The 9749-nt window shown below is 31.1% G+C and overlaps 1 long non-coding RNA gene across 3 annotated transcripts; it reads right to left on the reverse strand.

The window, feature by feature from the left end:
* Positions 1 to 5123: 5123 nt before the first annotated feature.
* On the reverse strand, positions 5124 to 9478 carry LOC110934984. Of its 3 annotated transcripts, XR_004890342.1 has the most exons (11): positions 9402 to 9477; positions 8859 to 8943; positions 8680 to 8761; positions 8541 to 8578; positions 8155 to 8431; positions 7956 to 8064; positions 7686 to 7870; positions 7517 to 7578; positions 7208 to 7424; positions 6893 to 7012; positions 5124 to 5446 (listed from the first exon to the last, which is right to left on the reverse strand). It is a non-coding gene; the product is annotated as an uncharacterized LOC110934984 (long non-coding RNA). The 3 variants fall into 3 exon arrangements; XR_004890341.1 differs by having other exon boundaries at positions 8541 to 8761; positions 9402 to 9478; XR_004890340.1 differs by having other exon boundaries at positions 8155 to 8761; positions 9402 to 9478.
* Between the last annotated feature and the right edge of the window lie 271 nt (positions 9479 to 9749).

The following is a 9749-nucleotide window of genomic DNA, read 5'->3' on the forward strand; positions in this document are numbered from 1 at the left end:
CAAAAAATAAAATTATATTAATTTTTTTTATAAAATTAGTCAAATATTAATATATTAATATATTACAAATATAAAAAAATTACCAAATGATCTTTATGTTAAGAGAATATTGGTGTTTGGCAATATAAGAAATCATCTTGAGCAAGTGCCAAATCTTGATAGAAGTATATTAGTCGAAAAGTTAGACTACTTTCGTACTGAAACAAAAGCAATGACTTATTTGGTAATAATAGTGACTGAATCATATTGAACCATCCGTCGTGAAAAAAACATGAAGAACCTGCTTTCCTAACCCTGACGGTAAAAATTCTTCGATCAGTGGTAATTATTTGAACCATACCATCAAGAGCTAAATTAAAATCTGCTACCCAATTGTGGTAATTCCCCGATAAAATCTATATACAAAGTAAAAATTAAAAGCAACATATTATAAATAGATAAACTTGAAGATAAAATCAACATACCCGAGATTTCATATTGTTGTCTGATAGATAAAGTAAAAAACAATTTAACATCTCCATTGATATATGAAATTTGAAGAGGATGAAGATTATTATTTATTATGTATATTTATAAGAAAACCTTACTTATGTTTATAGTAATAGTCTCAATTATGGAAATTTATTTGTCTATTATGTGCATAAATATATGATGATTTTATAAAAGAAGATATAATAGTAAATTATATTGCTTACAAATTGGGAATTAGAAAAGGAAAAATTGAAGAGGACATTATTTAACAAAATTTAAGGAGTATATTGATAATAATAAAAAAATAACCGGATTGTTTTTTTTTTCGTTTTTTTATTAAAAGTATAAAGTTAACAAATTTGTTTGAAATAATATTTAATAGTTTCTATAATTTGATTAATATATATATTTAGAAACAGTTTTAGTAACTATATAAAAATAAAAGTTAATTATCCATAGGTCCATTGTTTATAAAAGTCAAATCTTAGTGAATTTGAAAACATATCTTTCTTCATAATCGAAAAATATATTTAGATTTTAGTTATTTATTTTTATTTTTTAGCTTATATGGTTTAAAGAATATCAAAACAAAATTTTAAAAACAATGGCAGTAATGACGATTTCTAACGTTTTATTCCTCTGCATTTGAAAAATAATCAGGCAAATATTAAGAAAACAAAACACGCTTGTAATAATGGTTCATGTATAACATTTGAAGGATAATCAACTGCATTTTATTGTGGAATCTAATTAACATCAATAAATCATTCTTACATAGTATAAAGACAATGATAATAACATCAAACACTAACACCATTCAACCACATATTTAATTAAGTTTTTTGTACCATTACCAAACATCTACATAAACTAAACCATAACAAACTAACCAAAGTTTTAATGTCCATCACCACAACCATCAAAATGTAAACCACAAAAATACTAACCAACAACTTAGCAAACCATAGCTGTTATAACCAGCAGATGGACGATATGAACTACAATCAGATTTTTTAATACGTTGTCGGCCTTGGCAATCTTTTTTCATTTTCTCGACTGTCTCGGATCCGTCAGCAATAACTTTAGCTTTTCCTTTTCCTTTAACCTGTTGTGAAAGAAAAATGTTAGCACATCCAAGTTTTTACATCTTAAATGTTTATTGAAATTTATAGCTATGACCATACCGCATCATATTTCATATACAAAAGGTAATCAATTAAGTAGCATCTATTCATCAATCGCACATATATATTCAGATTAATAGCAATAAACCAAAGATGTTACAAAACCATTAGATACTTAAACATCGCATTGAACATAATCGGAATCGCAATCATGATTAAAACAGAAGGAAACATACGGCAAAGATAAATGATAAACAAACTTATAAAAAAAATATTACATGACATTGAGAGGTAGCAGACGGAGTATTTTTCAAAGCATCATTCTTTGTATTCCAACCATCCTTGAATTATATAAAATAAAATAGTAGCACAATTAAATAGTATACGTATCTAATAGATATAATAAGATCTGTTACAAATTTGAACTTATACACTTACCGGGTTCTTAGCATCTTCCATATCAATTTGAGCAGCTATATGTCGATCAAACTTGGAGTCATCAGTATCCTAAAAAATGACATCATAAATATAAAAAAATAAGAATACAACAATGTCTTGGTTGTTAAAGTTTGTTAGTATATATTAAAAAAATAGTTACATACATTAAAAATAGACTCAAAATTTGGAAGTTGAAAGTCACCAACACTATCACCAGAAAGACCTTGTTCAACATGACTTTCGTTAGTCTCATACTTCTCCTTGTGTTTAGACTACATATAAAAAATCCACATTAGTAACAATGTTAAAATAAAGTTCAACTAATAAGATAGTATTAATAAATAATTAATAATAAATTATATAACACTAACCGCAGTCAATAAATCAAATCCTTCATCTCCATAAATAGAATCGTCCAAAACAACAACTTCAACTTTCTTGAAATATATTTCAGTACCTGTTAAGTGATTAAAAATAGATACCTCGAAAGTTTTATATCCAACACTCGTAAACAACATAGTAGAGCGAGTATCTAACGAAAGATCGTTAATCAGCTTAGAGAAACCATCAGTGAAGGCACTTCTGTCTGGCCATCCCTCCATCTTAACATTCCAATACCTATTTCCAATATACAGAGTTGCCTCTCCACCTTTAAACCTTTTCCCGTAAAAATCTTTCCAGAATTTGTCAGCCAGGAGCTGAAAATTATTTACAAAATAACATAAACAAACCGTAAAAAACAAAAAAAAAATTCTAAAACAGACTTATTATATTATAAATATGACTTACAATAAAGGTATCATCAAGAGCAACCTTAGAGATGAAGGAGTTCTCGAAAACGCATGATTTAAATATAGAAACATAAAATGTCGATGTTCCAATAGCCTTGACCAATAGATAATCATTCTTTTTGAGACCAGAATCTTTAACAAATTTGGTGAATCCATCACCTAAGACAGGTCCCGAAACATTTCTTTTAAGTCTAACGACCCAGGATAAGTCATCATCAATAAGTTCAAGACATTGACAATATGGAACTTTTCCTCCCCACAATAAGCTTGCAAAATCATACGGTATTTCCTATGAATCGAAACAAAAAACATATAAGCTTAAATAACTTATTGTTTGTTGATAAAATGAAAACCAAAGAAACATACAAAAAATATAGGATCACAATCATCAATCAACTTTAAAAACGAAGGAGCGTTGTTTTTAGGATCCATAACTGCAAAGGAAATAAGGAATTTAAAAAAAAAAATATAATTGTAACTTATTTATAGAAACAACTAGGCTATCACCCGGGAACATCCCGGGTTAGGAAAATTTAGTTTTCAATAATAAAAGGTACATAAACAACATTTTGAACCTCTTAAGTTTCTTGTTTCCCTTCCCACCACATTTTTTTTGCTCGGTTTCATCAGTATTCCAACATTGCCTCCCTACGTATTCAAAGTTCTCATGTAAAATAATTCCTTTTTAATTCATAATGAGATCTCTGTATAAAAATGTTTTCGCAACCCATACACCAGTGGTGGCTTTGATGGTGTGCGGGGAGGACCTCCGCACAAGGCCCATGATTTCGAGAAGCACATTATTTGTAAAAAAAAATCCGATATATGTATATGTTAATATTTTTTTAAATAGTAAACACGTAAAAATTTCAATGTAGGTCCAATTACAAATCGTTTATCATGGTTTAGAATTTAGCCCACTTGAAATTACGTTTATTAAGCCCGATAATAATTTGATTTAAAAAAATAATAATAAAACATTACGGAAGGGCACATTTCTTCAAGCTCGAACAGGGTACGTGAATTCTCAAAGACGCCTCTGACATAGGCCTAAAAAGACACGCCATGGTGGATGAATAGCCAAAGGGGCCTATTACCCATAATTTTTTTGGATCACACCATTTGTTTAACTCAACAACATATTTCACCTCATCATCTGAATATATATATATATATATATATATATATATATATATATATATATATATATATATATATATATATATTAATAAATGAAAATATACCATGTAGTTGTGAATCTTTATAATCCGGGAACTTTCCGGGCAGAAAAATCCATTTATAATCTAATTATGTCATTAAAAAAATTAAAAGACATGTTTTCAAACGTTATTGAGTGTTTAAATAAATAAGTCAAAATTTGGTGTCGATACTATGCGGTACCAATGTTGAAATTAAAAGACATGTTTTCAAACGTTATTTGCCGTAAAATAACATTTTTTTTCCATACGACGCCTCCTTCCTTTTCTTTACATGTACACCCCTATGCTATGCGACACGGTACCGGTTAAGCCAAAGCACTTATGAAGAAATGAGTTGAGCCAAACCACTTTTTTTACCATAGTCCTAAAGAAATAAAGGCACTTATGTTTTTAGCTTTTTTAACCGAAACCCGATTACCAAAACCTGACCCAATGCTACCTAAACTGAGTAAGAAGAACCCGAACCCAATTATTATTAATACTCGAACCTGAATACTCATATTCAGTTTGGTAATCAAATCTTTCCTGAAAAGAAAGAACCCAAGGAACCCCGACCCAATTATTAATTCTCGAACCCGGATACCCATCTACAACAGATGAAATTATTTTCAAAGTTAACCACTACAATCTTTACAACTCCTAAAACTGATAAAACAAAAACACATCATCAATGAAGCCATCTAAATTTTCTTAATTCATTGATAACCTTGGTATCCAGACGTCCTCCATTGGCCACTTCTCTACAACCATCTAGTAATGCATCAATATATTCAGCCTATGCCTCTACTGGAGTAGCTTCAACACAACCACCAACCTCAGTTGCTATTAAACTAATTTGGCCATCTTTTCCAAACTTCTTAACCTAGTTTTAGCATCACAAACATCATCTAAACTACTAATAACCGTGAATACATCACAAGCAAAAGAAAACATTCTGTTAAGATAGATGTCAACACAATCGGAGAATATCAAATGCTAACTTATGTAAAACTGTTTCGACCACAAAATAAAACAAATAACATTTACAAAATTACCATGCAAGGTTATATGAAAACACAAGGTAATGGATTCAAAACAGCTTCAATATATGATAAGTGTCCATTAGGTCATTAAATTCAAGAACTATCTTATGCACAAAAAAATAGCTAAAACACAAATCTCACCACAAGAAAAAACGTGTAGCATCCCTCTTAGGCAAGGTCTCATAAGACCAACTTTTGCTTGTCAAGAAGCTCCCTCGGTTGCGGGAGTTTGGTAACTTGCTTAAACATTTCGACGCTTTATACCCTTGTCTTCAAAATCTAAATTCATATTTTTCTTTTTGTTATCCTTTTCAGGCAGGATGACCTTAGCGTAACTTTTGACAACTCTTGTTCTTTGTAGACCAGAGAACTAAAGCTTCCTACATATAGAATATGTACATACATAAATAAATTAGGGAACCATGAATATGAATTAAATAGCTGATATGCTTTATCTTGCTTAAACAATTCTTTTGCCTCAAATCTCAAAATAGATGATAACTCTTAGGGAACCATGAAAATGAATTAAATACAACATTAATCCCTTGAAATCATAACATTTTATCTAACTTAAAAACAATTACTATAAGTAGCTGAACGAATGATGCTCATCAATGTATCAGAAGGGTTGGGTCCTCTGGTGACTCGGGGTATGTAAACATAGATCAACCACATCACAAAAGTTCATTTGACAAAAACTTAAAATCAAATACATGTGAAAAATTGGCAGAGTGGGTGACAAATATATGAGTACGTCAAAATGGATAATTTTAAGTGCAATATGCCTAGTTAAGCCAACCCTTATTTTATTTTACTTAAATAGTCAATTTGTTAGAAATGTTTAAAAAATATTAGTTAACAATACATTAGCATAATTTATTTAAGTATAGAGATTTATTGCACCAATATGTTCTTGCATTGCATCCAAAAGATATGTTTAAGATCAATCATCTTGCCATAGTTAGACGATAGACCCTAATTGATCAATGTATAATCTCTAGATGCTTTAGCTTATGAAAGGAAGTGATCATTATGTGCCCCAACCCTACAAATTAGATGTGGCTATTTCGACACCTTTTTACAGGTAAATGGGTCGAATTGAGTTAAAACTGTCAACAATTCACAAACTTGGTATGAGTGGCCTCCAGGCATATTTTTAATCATTTGAGTGTACCTTCGACTTAGTAAAAAGTTTAGCTTTTTCAAATGAAGAGGTCTGTAATACACTCGTGCCAGTAAGATAACCAAAACAATTTTTCAAACGTTTTTAATAGAAAGCTTTGATAATTTTTTTCAAATAGGTATTTACTTCTTTACTTAGAGGACAATTTGATATAGGTAACTAAATATACCATGTTCCTTCCTGTAGTTTTAGATAATTGAAATTTATTTTTTCAAATGAAAAAGAATGCAACTATACTCCACATTAGGGTTATTTAATTTCTTATATACCCGGGTCAAAAACACGGGTATAGATATCCAGTGCGGGATCCGTATAGAAAATATCACTTTTTCTCACATTTTCCCGCCAAAACACCTAAATGGTTGCACCAGGAGATGACATGTGTCCCAAACCTTATTCATTTATTATATATATAGATTAAAGCTCATAAAGCAAAAAAAAAGGAGACATATATTTAGGTTATAAAAGTGGAAGAAAGCTGGTAAAAGAATAGTAATTCGAGGGGTATAATATCCATGAAAAAATGAAGGAGCTCGATCCATCCAAATTCCAGTTCATTGGGTATTTGCTTCTAAGTAGATCCATAAACATAATCAATCAATAATACTTCTATTGGCGATAAATAAGAAAGAAATTGACGTACCTTCGACTTTAAAGAGGTCTCCATGGAAACCCTCAAGTCTGATTACATTTGAAATCTCTTTCTAAAAGCTTGAGTAACCAACGGGCCACATTACTAAAAGCAAGTGATTAATTCCGGTTTCTGATGTATTACAATCAAAAGAAACAAAATGAATTAGAAGAATATTGATTAAAACACTAATTCAAGAACTCCTAAGAAAATTGATTGCATATTTAACTTTAAATTGTCTTTGTAGTACAACCCATCAAATGTGAATAAGAATGTCAACAAACATTAATGAAACATATGTAAAAAAAAGAAAAAAAAAACAATTACGTATAAAACTCTTCGACGGTGGTGGCTGAGATTGGTAGTGACACGGTGAATGGAGAAGTGGACTCTAAAACCGAGATCACCATAATGGAACCTCAGAATGGGAAAAGCGTTTATGGTTGTTCGTTACCTGAACAGATTGCATTAGAGAGGTTAGCAATGGATGAACATCGGTTTCTCCAATAGATGATCGGTTAAAACTATCCGCAGACACTATTATCTAGCAAGTAGAAAAAAATAATCAAATAATATATTTTTTAATAAAAAAAGCTAATTCTAGGGTGAAGATAATGTTCAAGAAAATGGTCTTACAGGTCGATTTCATGTCAAGGAAGGTGGTCATGTGTATTAATACCATATCCGCGAAGATGGTCCTACAAGTCATGACCATATTCAAGAAGACGTTCAGTTAGACCTTCCGAAGAACTTGCTATCCAATAAGAAAAGTCTAACCTTACAGGAACAAAAAAATTAAGCTTACCTCAGAGCAACCCCTGGATGCCGAAGGCGTCCTTGGGGTAATCTCGTAGTTCCTACGGGGTGGAGATGATGGGGTCGGTCCATCAAATTTCTGAGAGATCAAAAGGGGCACAGAACCAAGTGGATCACCCCTTGTAGCATCAAATCTAGCTGAAATGATTGTAAAATCAGGAGCAAACTCACGAGCTGCAATCAAGTGAATTCCAAAAGTGAGTACATGAATACACATCCTAAAAGCAATAATATATTAAGATACATAAACATAAATAACCTATTGGAAGCACGATATGCTCAAATGCAAAAATATAATCGTTATCTCTGACTCCGCCCCGACTCCATGGAACGTTTACATAGTACCCTTCTCCACCCATGGAACCAAACTGCCAAAAAACGTAACACTCGCTGTTATTAGATAACATGAAAATATTTAAGTAAAATTATATTGTTGGAAAAAGCACACAAAAACATACCTCATGGACTGCACTAGTACCAGGATAAATTTTCCACCTTCATGTCTATGTAAAGATACATACAAAACCTGTAACAAATCAATAAAATTGGAAACTGATGTTTTATTTAATATAGCATATCATCAATGAGCTGAAGAAAGTAACATCGGTGCCGTTTTGTTCTGCTCGTATATTTCTTGAGTGCCATTTCCATTAAAGAGGAAACTATTATCAGAAGGAATCACTTGTCTAACTAATCTAACTAATGCAACACCTTTCATCTTGTACTATATTGAACCTGAAACCATTAATATTGTGCACGTTAAATGGTTATATAAAAAATTAAATATCAACATAATAAAGACATCACGGCCTCATTTTTTAAACTGATAAAACTGATGTGTCACCTTCTATTGAATTTCCACATGCCTGATCTGTTGCGACCCTTAATGAGAAAAGGAATAAAAATGATATTGTAATAAATAAATAAAAATTGATTTACCTGTTGGTAAGCTTTTATTCAGGTAAGAATTGGTAGTATTTTACCTTATGGTGGCATACACTTGAATGTAACCAATGTGAGAATAGAACTTCATTCAAGCATTTTATCGAGCAACTTGTGTGCAACCTAATAACATCAGATTCAACATATAAAATGCATACTTCATGTGCCCAAATGCAATAAACCAACCACAGATTACTGAATTCACACAATGAAAGATTACCTAAATAGATGTTGCAAGCGCTTGGTGACAAATTTAAGGTTTTGAATAATCAAAAACAGTAATATTCATATGAAGGCGCATTTTTCTGCAAAATAAGTGGGTTTTGAAGTTTAATCATCATGCACACCAGTTCACATCATATATACACAAACAATCAAAAACAGATTGTTAAAAAGATAAATAGGTGAAAAAATTTTGGTGCTCGTAAGAACATGAAAAACTATGAACATAACCTAAACCTGTAACAATGGCTATCAACAATCTATATCCAAAATCTGAGCTCGAAGATTTGTTGCAATTTCAATTCATCGATTCACATAATTTTGCTTCACAGATTCACGAATCTTTATCAGACAAAAACTTTGCTTCATCGATTACAAATGAATTTAGCATCTGAATGCTGATTGAAAGAAAACTCAACACATAATTTAGATGACAACACAGATCTATTGAAAAGTGTGAAATATACAAACCAAAGAAAATAATAGTAAGAAAACCTTGAATTAACCGAGAATAATGGTTGATGAATCGTGTAAATCTTACCTTTACATGGAGGAGTAGCAAAGAGATCAAAGACAAAGAAGAAGGAACCCTAATTGTGGTGGAGCGGCATTGAGAGAATTAGGTTTATTAGGTTGCTTTTATAAGCGGGTCAAAGAAACGGATATGGATATCTAGTGCGGATCCCGTGTAAAAATATCACATTTTCCTAATTTTCCCGCCAAAAACCCAAAATGGTTGCACCACAACGCGACACGTGTCCCAAACCTTATTTGTTTATATATATATAGATGTCTAATTACAGAAACCAAGTTATAATTGAGAATACAAAAATTAACCTTAAGAACAGTAATGTGTTTATGGAAACAAAAACATCTTTAGAAAGAAATT

Source organism: Helianthus annuus, chromosome 4 (assembly GCF_002127325.2).
Source record: "Helianthus annuus cultivar XRQ/B chromosome 4, HanXRQr2.0-SUNRISE, whole genome shotgun sequence".
Taxonomy (NCBI): domain Eukaryota; kingdom Viridiplantae; phylum Streptophyta; class Magnoliopsida; order Asterales; family Asteraceae; genus Helianthus; species Helianthus annuus.